The sequence below is a fragment of the Astyanax mexicanus genome, chromosome 13, assembly GCF_023375975.1.
Source record: "Astyanax mexicanus isolate ESR-SI-001 chromosome 13, AstMex3_surface, whole genome shotgun sequence".
NCBI classification, from domain to species: Eukaryota; Metazoa; Chordata; class Actinopteri; order Characiformes; family Acestrorhamphidae; genus Astyanax; species Astyanax mexicanus.
The window spans coordinates 44,528,241-44,543,623 of NC_064420.1; the positions used below are offsets into that span (position 1 = coordinate 44,528,241).

Below are 15,383 nucleotides of genomic sequence, written 5' to 3' on the forward strand. Positions count from 1 at the left end.
AAAAAGCATTTCCCATTTATTAAAACGATTCAATTGGACGACGCAGGGAACGCCTTTGTCACGCCCACATGCGACCGGTTGGAGGGGGGTAGTGCGACCGTGTGCGTTGTCGCGTCGGAGCAGTGTAAATTCACCAGTATAATGCAAGGGGACTTTATACCCCTCTAGCCCATACATGGTATTAGAGGTTGTTTGTGCTTGTGTGCATCAGTCCTATGTTATTGGCCATACTTTTCTACAGTTACATGACAAGTAATGAATGCATTCATTAGAAGGAGTGTACACAAAAAATGGACATATTATTAAATTGACTGTTGAGGAGTTCACATATCTATGGGTAACCCAAGAGTCCATGGTGACATAAGTGTTGCAGACCCTTTAAAAGCTGTGTAAAGTTCCTTACAGCACTCTGTCCTTTACTTTAATTCATGAAGTTCCTAAGTGACATATACACAGATGCACTGAACATCTTGAGAGCACCACTACAGGACAGTTTGTGTATGTGTGTTTTTTTCTTCTGACCTTATTTACAGCATGTAGGAGTGCTTTAGGGTTAGTACTGGAGATAAAATCTCATTTTAAATGTCTATTTTGCTTATACAGTTCTAACAATTAAAATGCTTTAATTTAATGTTTTATGTTGCATATAACAAGTTCTACAACAAATTGTTTAAATATAAGTTAAGAACTTGATTTAATTAATATTTATTCAAATGTAAATAAATGTATTTATCAGGACTTTAAATATTTACAGTTATGTGGCCACAATAAGTAAAAAAACATTAATGATATGCAATTTTGAATTTGGTATCAATATTTAGAAACGGTCTCCTCTTTTAATGGGTTAAGGTAGACAATTAAGCCTTCTGATTGGCTAAGAGTCTACACTCACTATAGACTTGAACTGTAAACTACCAATCACGTTGTAGAATTTGACTGTGGACTACCAATCACGTTACAGACTTTTGCCATAGCAAAATGGGACCATAGTGAACCAATCACGTTGCAGACTCTGACCAAAACCAACCAATCACGTTTCAGAATTTCACTACAGCGTAGCAATCAGAATGCAGGTGGGCTTGAGATACTCCAAACACACCAATTAAGCTATTTTTTTGCTCGAAGTTTAAATCGAAGCTGTTTTGTAAGTAAGTTACAGTTTAAATAAATTAATAAATAAATGTTTTAATTGTACGGAGATTAAAACACAGGTGTTAATTATGCAGGTAAGGAGCGAATTTCTCTGTTTTCATGTGTGAAATTGAGTAAAGTGAGGAAAGTGTAACAGAGGAGCAGAACGCGTTGTAGGCTCGGTTTACCTCCTTAAACTCCACATTTCTGACTGTGTGTTTGGTAAACATTATTCTATCAGTTTATGTTCTTTAATAAACACAGATTTAGCTGCTTTATTTATCCAGTGCTCGCAGTTTTACACTGTTTTCTACTGATGAAAGATGGCGCTCAGCTCGACTTCTTAAAGAGAAACGAGGCTGAAGTTGGTTTGATATTCGCAGCTCCAGATTCGTTTGGCTCGATATTCGCAGCCTCTGAATAAAGATGGCGTATAGAGCTGCACTAAACTACAGGCTGTAATACTGAAAACGGTTTGTTCGCGGTTTTGTTGTTATTCTAAGTGTTTTTAGGCCGTAATCTTGTATTTTAAGTAAAATGTATTCATTTAAGGACAGTAGGGGTACGTTTCTACCAATCACGGTTTAAATATTAAAATATGGCTAGATTTAAAGCAGTTTTTCTAACTCTGTCCTGGATTTGATGCATTGTGTGTATGTGTGTTTAATTGAGGCGAAAGTCAGTAATATATTTCACATATTGTGAAGACAGAAATACCAGAGTAAATATTTTGAGAATATTTTTGCAATTCTCACATCGAGTAATTCTACCTATTTTATTTACTGCAAGGAGGAGCTCAATTAATTAAATGACTGCAAATATATTTTCAAATCCAAATTTATGGATACTATATATGAAATGAATACTTTATATACATGATATATAATTTTAGAACTATTAGATTTTGCTAGTATAATATGGTTGTAATAATAAATAGGATGATTAAAGAGTTTATTTATATGCGTTTGTATTGTTTTATTAATAATTAAATAAATAGTAATGTTATATGAAAAGGGTATGAAAAGAGTATTTAAGTGTTTTTTTGTTTTGTTTTTTAAATAATAATTATTTTAATAAATAGTTTAGTAGGTAGTGTCCAACTAAATTCCACCGAGTGGGTGAAAGAGAGAAAAAAGCGATTGTGACTCAGAGAAAGGGATGGATCGTGATTGGTTGAAACAGCTCGCGGTGCTTTGTGGGATATGTAGTCCATTTCCTCTCATCGGTCGTTCGCTACAAAGTGTTACATCTTTGTTTTTTGTTTGTTTTTCAGATCAGTTCTCACGCTGGAATTGTTCATATAATGCGCTGTTTGTTATGGTATCCGATAGTTTCAGATGGATTAAAGGATTTAAAGGAAACTGCGTGAAAACATCAGTGGGGATTTTTACTTCCGGACTCGGACACCCGTCCGGAGTGAAGAGTGGTGGGCCGGTAGTATACATCTAAATCGCGCAAGGGATTATGGGAGACAATGAAAGATTATTTTTAAATGTTTTAAAGGGGTAAAGTGGAAATTTGGAGCATGGAGGCTTTTGCTGTGTGTATTGCACTGTGTGTTTATTGTACTTTGTGTGTTGGATACAGCAGTGTATTGTCACCCTCTGTGTGAAACAGAAAGGGCAGAATGACTCCTTTCTATCAGCTTTGAGCAACTCATACTTACCTGGCAGGGGAGATACCATGATCAAGAAGGTGGTTCACCCAGGGTGAGGCTCAGCCATTGCACTCCGGTTGTGCTGACCCCTGCGAATTCCCCAAATGTGGGAATCTCGACTGCATAATTTCTGGTAGTGGGGGACTGCGTTCGCGCTCTCCCCTGATAATTGGTGAAAAAAATAGATTAATATACTAGCTTAACATGGTCTAGAGCACATCTGGGATCAGTGGTTGTTTAAATGTTTTCTAAGTGTTCTCGGAGAGATTTGTTGTTTGTTTGTTTCTTTCTATTTTAATTTTACATTTTACATGATTTTGTTTATAGTGTGCAAGTTGAATAATGGCAATTTTACTAGAGAATGAAACACAATCTGACGTACTGCCAGGTTCTATAGCAAAAAAAGAAATCTGACAGAAACAGTATGTGTAGAGTAGATATATAATTTATTTACACGAAAATAACTAAGAACCATTACATTTAATTTAGCAAAACCAGCAGGGAGAAAAAGGGTTTTCGCTAATATAATACCAAATATATTCTATTGTAAGAATGTTGGTATTAATAAACTTTCCTCTCCTGATATGTGATTATAAGTAGGTAAGTTGGGAGAGCTGCTCTCGCTTACGGCCATACCACCCTGAGAACGCCCGATCTCGTCTGATCTCGGAAGCTAAGCAGGGTCGGGCCTGGTTAGTACTTGGATGGGAGACCGCCTGGGAATACCAGGTGCTGTAAGCTTTTATACTTATATTCTCTCGCTTTAATACACTCTCACTCTGAACATTTGCTACATACTGCTTTATGTTTTTAAACATCATTAAAAAATTTACCTTTATGAACATGCAGTGTCCAAAATATTTATCAAAGCACTAAAGTTTTTAAATTAATTTTGTCATTTTTTGTAATCAAACAATGAAATCTTTATTTTTAAGAGTGAGCACAGTATACATTTTAATAATATCTAAAATCATAAGGTAAGAAAGTGAGAAAGTGTGTAAAAAAGTGAGAGTGTTTATTAAAGTAAGAAAAGCTTACAGCACCTGGTATTCCCAGGCGGTCTCCCATCCAAGTACTAACCAGGCCCGACCCTGCTTAGCTTCCGAGATCAGACGAGATCGGGCGTTCTCAGGGTGGTATGGCCGTAAGCGAGAGCAGCTCTTCCAACTAACCTACTTATAATCACAGATCAGGAGAAGAGAGTTTATTAACACTTACATTCATATACTAGAATACCTACAAAAAAAAGCTAACCTCTAGTTGTCTCAATTTAGTCAAAATAAAAGCTCTCTCACTCAGTATATTAATAGTAAAACTAAGAAAAATATAAAAGTAATTTATTTAGAAAATTAAAGGCTCAAATTTGTTCAAAATGTACAATGTAGTTCAGTTTAAAGTGAATTTAAAGTGAATCTAGTATAAACTCCTAAGAAGGTCTTGAGGAGAAAAGTAATAAACAGACTCAAATTAGGCAAATATTCTTTAGTTTAGTTTTACAGTTCCACTCTTTAACATAAAATAGACAAACTAAACAGGAAATGTTACTGCAAAGAGAGACACAGCAGAGTTGTTTATATTTACTAACCGGGTTTTATTTGGTATTATTAGCTTTGTCATGAACGAGAGCTTTTTTAACAGGATGGAGCTTTCTAAATAAACATCTTTAATTTTATTTAAATAAATAAATAGTGTTTTACTATAGAAATGTATGAATATGTGGATATGAAAAATATCTGTGTAATATGTAGTTTTAATGGTTTGTTAAGAAACCCATTCTGTTATATATTATATAAAGCTATATAGGAATAAACTCTCTTCTCCTGATCTGTGATTATAAGTAGGTTAGTTGGGAGAGCTCACTCATTTATATTTAAAATTCTGCATGATATTTTCTTTTCAGGAATGAATAGAACTCTACATTTTACGCACTCTTAAACATTAATATTTCATTTTTTATTTCTAGAACAAAAGGCAAATATACAGATATTAAAAATCTGAATATCAGTACTTTTTATACTGTGATGTGGCCTTACAGTTCAGTGACTTTAATAAAAGTGATATATATATATAAAGGTTAATATAATATGAAAAGTTTTATAAAATGAATATTTGTTTTAGTGTTAAAATACATGGACATACTGTAACAGACTTTTCACATGTCAGTTTCTCCTAAATAAATGACACCTGCTAGCAAGTTTAAATGCATTTTACTCTTATTTATTTTCAGTATCCTCAATCCTCATTTATTAATTAATCTATTTATAATCTTCTACTATTTATCTGTTGTGTTGTTGCTTTTTTTTTTTTACTTGCACTTTATGTAGCCTTTTGAATATGGTGAAATGGTTGATGCTTTTGCCATAGATTTTAATACATGCATTTACACAATATATATTATAGGATGTAATTTTCTTATTTGTTGTAGTTTTGATTTACACATACAAACAGTAACAGACTTTCCTCATGTATACAGACCTTTCCCACTGTCAGTTTCTCTTAAATAAATACTGACACCTACTGGCGTGTTTTTAATGCATCTTATTTCTTATATCAGTATTATACACCATGTTCTCCTTTTAATAATAAAGATGTCTAACCAAACTATAAATGCATTGTTGCAAGTGAAAATACTTGTACATGAAAAAACAATATTAAATATTTAAATGACAAAAACGTAATTTAAAAAATACATATTTTATCTTTTTATCCACTCCTAACCGTTTGTTAATTCTGAGTGTTCAGAAAGTTTTTGTCCAAATGTGTTTTTCACAGAATATTATCAAAGGCAGTGTCCTAGATATACAGTATTGCACTGTCTACAGACTTTTAACCCTTCTGATTGGCTCAGAGGCTACACACACTGTAGACTTGACCGTAGACTACCAATCACGTTTCAGACTTTGACCACAAACCAACCAATCAGAACTCTAGTGAGACTCCCTCCCCTTCCATCTCCCAATTAAGCTAATTGTTTGCTCTTAGTTTAAGTCGAAGCTGTTTTGTAAGAACAGGTTAATTAAATTCATAAATAAAGGTTCTTAATGAACGGAGAATAAAACACAGGTGTTTATTATGCAGGTAAGGAGTGAATTTCCTGTTTTCGTGTGTGAAATTGAGTGGAAAGTGTAACAGGAGCAGAACGCATAGGCTCTTTTTACCTTTTTAAACTCCACATTTCTAACTCTTTGTTTGATAAACATTCTATCAGTTCTATGTTCTATCAGTTTATGTTCTTTAATAAACACAGATTTAGCTGCTTTATGAATCCAGTGCTCGCAGTTTTACACTGTTTTCTACTCATGAAAGATGGCGCTCAGCTCGACTTCTTAAAGAGAAGCTGAATAAAAATGGCGTACACAGCTGCACTAAATTACTTGCTGTAATGCTGAAAACGGTTTATTTACTGAGTTTTATTAGACTGTAATCTCATATTTTTAGAAAATATTTTTCTTTTGGGGGAAAAAAACAGACATGATCTGCATAGGGCTCTGTGTTTTAAGTGTCTGCAACTATATTTTCAAATCTTGAACCTATGAACATGAATTTTATATATAACACTTTATGAAGAGTTTGCTAGTATAATAAATATATGTTTTCCTATTTCTGGTTTATTATTTTATTCCGTTGTAAATATTGTTCCATGTACAGTAGTGGAAACCTGCACTTTTTTCTGTACAGTGTTTTTAAATAATAATTACTATAGTTAATAGTTCATTCGGCCAGTTACCATATCCAAAGTAAACGCCACCGGATGGGTGAGAGAGTGAAAGAAAGGGAACTGAGAGAACGGGAAGGATCGTGATTGGTTGAAACAGCTCGCGATGCTTTGTGGGTTATGTCGTTTATTTCCTCTCTGCAGTCGTTCGCTATTCGGTGTTATATTTTTGTTTTTTATTTGTTTTTCAGATCCGTTCTCGAGCTGTAATAGTTTATATAGTGTGCTGTTTATTCTGATATCCGGCTGCTTCGGCAGGATTAAAGGATTTAAAGGAAACGGAGGAAGAAAATAAATGGGAATTTTTACTTCCGGACTCGGAGGCGTCCGGAGTGGACACGGGCTGACCGCAAGGGATCATGGGAAACTGTAAAGACGATTTTTAAATGTTTAAAGGGGTAAAATAGACATTTGTAGCATGGAGGCTTTTACTGTGTGTATTGCACTGTGTTTTCATTGTACTGTGTGTGTAGGGTACAGCAGTGTATTTTCACCCTCTGTGTGAAACAGAAAGGGCAGAATGACTCCTTTCTATCAGCTCTGAGCAACTCATACTTACCTGGCAGGGGAGATACCATGATCAAGAAGGTGGTTCACCCAGGGTGAGGCTCAGCCATTGCACTCCGGTTGTGCTGACCCCTGCGAATTCCCCAAATGTGGGAATCTCGACTGCATAATTTCTGGTAGTGGGGGACTGCGTTCGCGCTCTCCCCTGATAATTGGTGAAAAAAATAGATTAATATACTAGCTTAACATGGTCTAGAGCACATCTGGGATCAGTGGTTGTTTAAATGTTTTCTAAGTGTTCTCGGAGAGATTTGTTGTTTGTTTGTTTCTTTCTATTTTAATTTTACATTTTACATGATTTTGTTTATAGTGTGCAAGTTGAATAATGGCAATTTTACTAGAGAATGAAACACAATCTGACGTACTGCCAGGTTCTATAGCAAAAAAAGAAATCTGACAGAAACAGTATGTGTAGAGTAGATATATAATTTATTTACACGAAAATAACTAAGAACAATTTACATTTAATTTAGCAAAACCAGCAGGGAGAAAAAGGGTTTTCGCTAATATAATACCAAATAGAAGCAAGCTTTTATTTCGACAACCTTGAGCCGTCCAGCTTTTTTGTATGTTTTCTATTGTAAGAATGTTGGTATTAATAAACTTTCCTCTCCTGATATGTGATTATAAGTAGGTTAGTTGGGAGAGCTGCTCTTGCTTACGGCCATACCACCCTGAGAACGCCCGATCTCGTCTGATCTCGGAAGCTAAGCAGGGTCGGGCCTGGTTAGTACTTGGATGGGAGACCGCCTGGGAATACCAGGTGCTGTAAGCTTTTATACTTATATTCTCTCACTTTAATACACTCTCACTCTGCACATTTGCTACATAATGCTTTATTTTTTCAAACATCATTAAAAAATGGACCTTAATGAACATGCAGTATCCAAAATATTTATCAAAACACCGAAGTTTTTAAATAAATTTTGTCATATTTTTTGTAAACAAACAATAAAATCTTTATTTTTTAAAAGTGAGCACAGTGTACGTTTTAATAATATCAAAAATCATAAGGTAAGAAAGTGTGTATGAATGTGAGAGTGTTTATTAAAGTAAGAAAAGCTTACAGCACCTGGTATTCCCAGGCGGTCTCCCATCCAAGTACTAACCAGGCCCGACCCTGCTTAGCTTCCGAGATCAGACGAGATCGGGCGTTCTCAGGGTGGTATGGCCGTAAGCGAGAGCAGCTCTCCCAACTAACCTACTTATAATCACAGATCAGGAGAAGAGCATTTATTAACACCAACATTCATATGATAGAAAACCTACAATAAAAAGCTAACCACTGGATGTCTCAATTTAGTCAAAATAAAAGCTCTCTCACTCAGTATATTAATAGTAAAACTAAGAAAAATATAAAAATAATTTATTTAGAAAATTAAAGGCTCAAATTTGTTCAAAATGTACAATGTAGTTCAGTTTAAAGTGAATTTAAAGTGAATCTAGTATAAACTCCTAAGAAGGTCTTCAGGAGAAAAGTAATAAACAGACTCAAATTAGGCAAATATTCTTTAGTTTAGTTTTACAGTTCCACTCTTTAACATAAAATAGACAAACTAAACAGGAAATGTTACTGCAAAGAGAGACACAGCAGAGTTGTTTATATTTACTAACCGGGTTTTATTTGGTATTATTAGCTTTGTCATGAATGAGAGCTTTTTTAACAGGATGGAGCTTTCTAAATAAACATCTTTAATTTTATTTAAATAAATAAATAGTGTTTTACTATAGAAATGTATGAATATGTGGATATGAAATATATCTGTGTAATATGTAGTTTTAATGGTTTGTTAAGAAACCCATTCTGTTATATATTATATAAAGCTATATAGGAATAAACTCTCTTCTCCTGATCTGTGATTATAAGTAGGTTAGTTGGGAGAGCTGCTCTCGCTTACGGCCATACCACCCTGAGAACGCCCGATCTCGTCTGATCTCGGAAGCTAAGCAGGGTCGGGCCTGGTTAGTACTTGGATGGGAGACCGCCTGGGAATACCAGGTGCTGTAAGCTTTTTCACTCTAAATGCACTTTCTCACTCATTTATATTTAAAATTCTGCATGATATTTTCTTTTCAGGAATGAATAGAACTCTACATTTTACGCACTCTTAAACATTAATATTTCATTTTTTATTTCTAGAACAAAAGGCAAATATACAGATATTAAAAATCTGAATATCAGTACTTTTTATACTGTGATGTGGCCTTACATTTCAGTGACTTTAATAAAAGTGATATATATATATATAAAGGTTAATATAATATGAAAAGTTTTATAAAATGAATATTTGTTTTAGTGTTAAAATACATGGACATACTGTAACAGACTTTTCACATGTCAGTTTCTCCTAAATAAATGACACCTGCTAGCAAGTTTAAATGCATTTTACTCTTATTTATTTTCAGTATCCTCAATCCTCATTTATTAATTAATCTATTTATAATCTTCTACTATTTATCTGTTGTGTTGTTGCTTTTTTTAACTTGCACTTTATGTAGCCTTTTGAATATGGTGAAATGGTTGATGCTTTTGCCATAGATTTTAATACATGCATTTACACAATATATATTATAGGATGTAATTTTCTTATTTGTTGTAGTTTTGATTTACACATACAAACAGTAACAGACTTTCCTCATGTATACAGACCTTTCCCACTGTCAGTTTCTCTTAAATAAATACTGACACCTACTGGCGTGTTTTTAATGCATCTTATTTCTTATATCAGTATTATACACCATGTTCTCCTTTTAATAATAAAGATGTCTAACCAAACTATAAATGCATTGTTGCAAGTGAAAATACTTGTACATGAAAAAACAATATTAAATATTTAAATGACAAAAACGTAATTTAAGAAATACATATTTTATCTTTTTATCCACTCCTAACCGTTTGTTAATTCTGAGTGTTCCGAAAGTTTTTGTCCAAATGTGTTTTTCACAGAATATTATCAAAGGCAGTGTCCTAGATATACAGTATTGCACTGTCTACAGACTTTTAACCCTTCTGATTGGCTCAGAGGCTACACGCACTGTAGACTTGACCGTAGACTACCAATCACGTTTCAGACTTTGACCACAAACCAACCAATCAGAACTCTAGTGAGACTCCCTCCCCTTCCATCTCCCAATTAAGCTAATTGTTTGCTCTTAGTTTAAGTCGAAGCTGTTTTGTAAGAACAGGTTAATTAAATTCATAAATAAAGGTTCTTAATGAACGGAGAATAAAACACAGGTGTTTATTATGCCGGTAAGGAGTGAATTTCCTGTTTTCGTGTGTGAAATTGAGTGGAAAGTGTAACAGGAGCAGAACGCATAGGCTCTTTTTACCTTTTTAAACTCCACATGTCTAACTCTTTGTTTGATAAACATTCTATCAGTTCTATGTTCTATCAGTTTATGTTCTTTAATAAACACAGATTTAGCTGCTTTATGAATCCAGTGCTCGCAGTTTTACACTGTTTTCTACTCATGAAAGATGGCGCTCAGCTCGACTTCTTAAAGAGAAGCTGAATAAAAATGGCGTACACAGCTGCACTAAATTACTTGCTGTAATGCTGAAACCGGTTTATTTACTGAGTTTTATTAGACTGTAATCTCATATTTTTAGAAAATATTTTTCTTTTGGGGAAAAAAAACAGACATGATCTGCATAGGGCTCTGTGTTTTAAGTGTCTGCAACTATATTTTCAAATCTTGAACCTATGAACATGAATTTTATATATAACACTTTATGAAGAGTTTGCTAGTATAATAAATATATGTTTTTCTATTTCTGGTTTATTATTTTATTCCGTTGTAAATATTGTTCCCTGTACAGTAGTGGAAACCTGCACTTTTTTCTGTACAGTGTTTTTAAATAATAATTACTATAGTTAATAGTTCATTCGGCCAGTTACCATATCCAAAGTAAACGCCACCGGATGGGCGAGAGAGGGAAAGAAAGGGAACTGAGAGAACGGGAAGGATCGTGATTGGTTGAAACAGCTCGCGATGCTTTGTGGGTTATGTCGTTTATTTCCTCTCTGCAGTCGTTCGCTATTCAGTGTTATATTTTTGTTTTTTGTTTGTTTTTCAGATCCGTTCTCGAGCTGTAATAGTTTATATAGTGTGCTGTTTATTCTGATATCCGGCTGCTTCGGCAGGATTAAAGGATTTAAAGGAAACTGAGGAAGAAAATAAATGGGAATTTTTACTTCCGGACTCGGAGGCGTCCGGAGTGGACACGGGCTGACCGCAAGGGATCATGGGAAACTGTAAAGACGATTTTTAAATATTAAAAGGGGTAAAATAGACATTTGTAGCATGGAGGCTTTTACTGTGTGTGTTGCACTGTGTTTTCATTGTACTGTGTGTGTTGGGTACAGCAGTGTATTTTCACCCTCTGTGTGAAACAGAAAGGGCAGAATGACTCCTTTCTATCAGCTCTGAGCAACTCATACTTACCTGGCAGGGGAGATACCATGATCAAGAAGGTGGTTCACCCAGGGTGAGGCTCAGCCATTGCACTCCGGTTGTGCTGACCCCTGCGAATGGGGGTGCGCCGTACCGTAGTGCAACTTCCTCGCGATGTGATTGGATAATTGTCTACGTTCATGATGCTGTATGTGTCGATTTATACGTCAGTGGGAGGGACAGAGTTTGAGGGCGCTGATTGGTTGTTTGTCTGTCAAACCTCTAATCCACGTGTGTTTTGTGTTTTCCTGACAGCTGCTGTCTGTTGCCGTTTTACCGGGTGAACTATAACCTTTTGAGGGCATGTTTTACAGGGATGCGACGATTCTGAAGCTTTATTCCTCTCATATTTAATAATTTTCGTCCAAGATTATTATGTGAATTGTTCGTTTTGTTCATTCTGTATGTGGTTTCACATGGATTTTTTCCTTATTGTGTTTCTATTGATCTCTGTGAGATAAATCCCTGATAGTAAATATATTTATGATCATTGTTCACTGTATATACCTACTCTTTTCATATTGTTTGACATCTTTCTTTTAGCTTATATTTTTACAGTCTATTCATTTTTTACAATTTTGTCTTGCATACTCTTTTTACTTGTATTGATTTTTTTTTTCATGTATTCAGTCATGAAGCATTTCACTGCAAGTATACTGTATATTACTGTATGACTAATAAACTCTGAACTTTTAGGCTAGTAACAGTGTGTGTCTACATAATTATAATATATATTCTTATATTTATTGTACAATACATAGGAAATCAGTTATTCTTTTCAAACCCTTTCTGAATTTTACAAGTTTACTTTTTTTTTTAGCACTTTATAGTTGTTATTGTTATGACTCAGTATAAATCAGCACCAGAAATCTGGCATGTAGGGCCATGCACTGTATAGGCAAATAATGTATGTGTATAAAATATAAATAGATATACATATATATTCATGTTTATTCATGTTTAGTTTTAAATCCACTGAATTCAAATTAATTTAAAAACATATTTTAGGCATTATGTAAAATGATGAAAAATCGTTAATAATTGTTCCAACAAACACATTTTATTAAAAATGTTTTAAAGTGTTAACAAATGTAGCATTATAATTAATCATATAAAGTCATTCAACTAAACACTATCAACAAATTTTACATTAAGATGTACATAGTTACAAAGTCTTTTTTTCTCCACAACATACATATACTGTAAAGTTACATCACGTTATCAATTAAGTGCATGAAACTGGGAACAAAGTACAAAATACAGCAAAAATATAAATAACCATTGGCATTAGAATAATTAAGAATATAAAGTCATTAAACACTTTCAAAAACTTTTACATTAGGATGCACATATTTACAAAAAAAAAAAACATTTTTTTTCCAGTAACCAAGAACATAAAGCATACATAGAACAAAAACAGCTAACAACACGCAAAAGTGCCATCATTTTTACGGGGCAGAATATATATCCCTGGGTTGCAGACAGGGAGATTTTTTTTACTTGTGAATGTCTGGCTCTTACTTCTGAAGGCTGTTCATTCAGCTTGTACTGCGAAGCTCTCGCCCATAGCGAAGAGCTGCTTGTACTGTGTGATGCGCTAAGAGTCTGAGTGGAAGGCTTTGAGGGCACAGTCGGAGGGACTGATGTGGGTGGACCAGCAATTCCAGAAGCTGCAGTAGATGCAGGCACTGGTCTGGCGATGGTACAGGTGGCAGGTGCTTTCTTTACCAGCGGTGGCATTGGTACAGCTAATGTGAAAGTGCAGGCATCCCCTCTGCTCAAAGGAGCTTCTCAGCCTGTGGTCCAGTGGTCTTGTGCAGGAGCTCCTGTTGGGGTTTGAGGAAGACCTTCTTCTTGTCCCTGTAGTATCGGGCCTCTTTGGTTGGCACCAGTACGGACTGCTGACGATGAGCAGGGGCATCTGGGTTGATAATGCAGACCGTTGGGATTGCCATCTTCAGTTGTAGCTGAAAATTAAAGTAAAAGTAAAATTATTAGACGTAAAATGTGGCAGTAGTAGTGTAATAGTTAGTATTTAAGTACCAGCTTGTTTCCTGTCACCACTAGATTATTAATACTGGAGTATCTAAGAATAAGCAGCATGTTATTGTTGGGTATGTTGTAAGTAAAGCTAGTACAGTTTTATATACATTTATATATTATATAGACAAAGGTAACTCCAATGGACCAAACTTCTGAAAGCAAGCATATGACTCTGCTTTTGTTAGAGTTAATATTCTAAAGCATATCTGAGGAATGTGAGGCATAGTGATGGGCTTTGGTAAGGTTAGGATGTTGGATGGAGCACCATCATTCCCAAAACACATGTTTACACCTTTCTGCACCTTTATGGCATTCGCTATGGTGTCCGTAGCTTCTAGCTATATACAAAAATAGATTAAATGGTAATTTTAACTATTTTTAAGGCGAAGTGCAGACCCACAGTGAAATACAGAGATTACCCCCAACGTATTTAGTGCTCGCATCATTTAGCCTCGTGTAACTGAACACATTTAACGTGATATTGAACTGAAACGGACATAACTGAAGCCGGGATGGGTAACTATAACTTAAAAACATTCAGATATATAGTTTTTACTTAGTTTGCTAGGTTAGCTAGCTAGCTAGCTAACAGATCTCCGACGTGGAGTAAGCTACGGAGACATAGGAGCTAATTAGAGATAAATCCGCCGTCCAAAAAGCTCTCTAGAAGGCTAGCTAACTAATTAATGGTATTAATCAAACATCGACTTGAAAAAACATGAACTTTATCCACTAAATATGTGTATAAATCTTATTTTTTAACAGAGGGACTCACCGCACACTTGCGTCCGTCAAAGCTAGCGCCAGATTCACAACAGCGCCGACGGTGAGCGAACGGCGGCCCGCGATTGGTCCGGACTCGTCTAGGGCGGTAGTATTCAAATATCGGCAATCGGATTGGTGTAGAGTCTACAGTGACCGTAGACTCGACCGTAGACTCCCAATCAGATCGCGTAATTCGACCGTAGACTACCAATCAGGAGCCGTAACTGTCTACAGTCACCGTAGACTTTGCACTACCGTAGACACAAAGCCTGCGAATTCCCCAAATGTGGGAATCTCGACTGCATAATTTCTGGTAGTGGGGGACTGCGTTCGCGCTCTCCCCTGATAATTGGTGAAAAAAATAGATTAATATACTAGCTTAACATGGTCTTGAGTACATCTGGGATCAGTGGTTGTTTAAAGGTCTTCTAAGTGTTCTCGGAGAGATTTGTTGTTTGTTTGTTTCTTTCTATTTTAATTTTACATTTTACATGATTTTGTTTATAGTGTGCAAGTTGAATAATGGCAATTTTACTAGAGAATGAAACACAATCTGACGTACTGCCAGGTTCTATAGCAAAAAAAGAAATATGACAGAAAGAGTATGTGTAGAGTAGATATATAATTTATTTACACGAAAATAACTAAGAACCATTACATGTAATTTAGCAAAACCAGCAGGGAGAAAAAGGGTTTTCGCTAATATAATACCAAATAGAAGAAAGCTTTTATTTCGACAACCTTGAGCCGTCCAGCTTTTTTGTATGTTTTCTATTGTAAGAATGTTGGTATTAATAAACTTTCCTCTCCTGATATGTGATTATAAGTAGGTTAGTTGGGAGCGCTGCTCTCGCTTACGGCCATACCACCCTGAGAACGCCCGATCTCGTCTGATCTCGGAAGCTAAGCAGGGTCGGGCCTGGTTAGTACTTGGATGGGAGACCGCCTGGGAATACCAGGTGCTGTAAGCTTTTTTTCACCCTTACTCTCTAACTTTAATACACACATAAATAAATTACAAAAAAATCTGCTTCTCCTGACTGAGTC

The 15,383-nt window shown here is 35.3% G+C and overlaps 9 non-coding genes across 9 annotated transcripts; 7 read left to right on the top strand and 2 right to left on the bottom strand.

Moving 5' to 3' along the window:
* The first annotated feature begins 2,789 nt into the window (after window positions 1-2,789).
* Window positions 2,790-2,953, top strand: LOC125780695 (U1 spliceosomal RNA). Its single transcript, XR_007423975.1, has one exon. It is a non-coding gene; the product is annotated as a U1 spliceosomal RNA (small nuclear RNA).
* Window positions 2,954-3,410: 457 nt separating this feature from the next.
* LOC125780690 (5S ribosomal RNA) lies at window positions 3,411-3,529 on the top strand. Its single transcript, XR_007423970.1, has one exon. It is a non-coding gene; the product is annotated as a 5S ribosomal RNA (ribosomal RNA).
* A 290-nt stretch (window positions 3,530-3,819) lies between these two features.
* On the bottom strand, window positions 3,820-3,938 carry LOC125780700 (5S ribosomal RNA). The gene has a single exon (XR_007423978.1). It is a non-coding gene; the product is annotated as a 5S ribosomal RNA (ribosomal RNA).
* Window positions 3,939-7,054: 3,116 nt separating this feature from the next.
* LOC125780696 (U1 spliceosomal RNA) lies at window positions 7,055-7,218 on the top strand. The gene has a single exon (XR_007423976.1). It is a non-coding gene; the product is annotated as a U1 spliceosomal RNA (small nuclear RNA).
* Window positions 7,219-7,726: 508 nt separating this feature from the next.
* Window positions 7,727-7,845, top strand: LOC125780710 (5S ribosomal RNA). The gene has a single exon (XR_007423988.1). It is a non-coding gene; the product is annotated as a 5S ribosomal RNA (ribosomal RNA).
* A 285-nt stretch (window positions 7,846-8,130) lies between these two features.
* LOC125780711 (5S ribosomal RNA) lies at window positions 8,131-8,249 on the bottom strand. The gene has a single exon (XR_007423989.1). It is a non-coding gene; the product is annotated as a 5S ribosomal RNA (ribosomal RNA).
* A 713-nt stretch (window positions 8,250-8,962) lies between these two features.
* LOC125780712 (5S ribosomal RNA) lies at window positions 8,963-9,081 on the top strand. Its single transcript, XR_007423990.1, has one exon. It is a non-coding gene; the product is annotated as a 5S ribosomal RNA (ribosomal RNA).
* A 2,430-nt stretch (window positions 9,082-11,511) lies between these two features.
* LOC125780697 (U1 spliceosomal RNA) lies at window positions 11,512-11,671 on the top strand. The gene has a single exon (XR_007423977.1). It is a non-coding gene; the product is annotated as a U1 spliceosomal RNA (small nuclear RNA).
* A 3,517-nt stretch (window positions 11,672-15,188) lies between these two features.
* Window positions 15,189-15,307, top strand: LOC125780691 (5S ribosomal RNA). Its single transcript, XR_007423971.1, has one exon. It is a non-coding gene; the product is annotated as a 5S ribosomal RNA (ribosomal RNA).
* The last annotated feature ends 76 nt before the right edge of the window (window positions 15,308-15,383 follow it).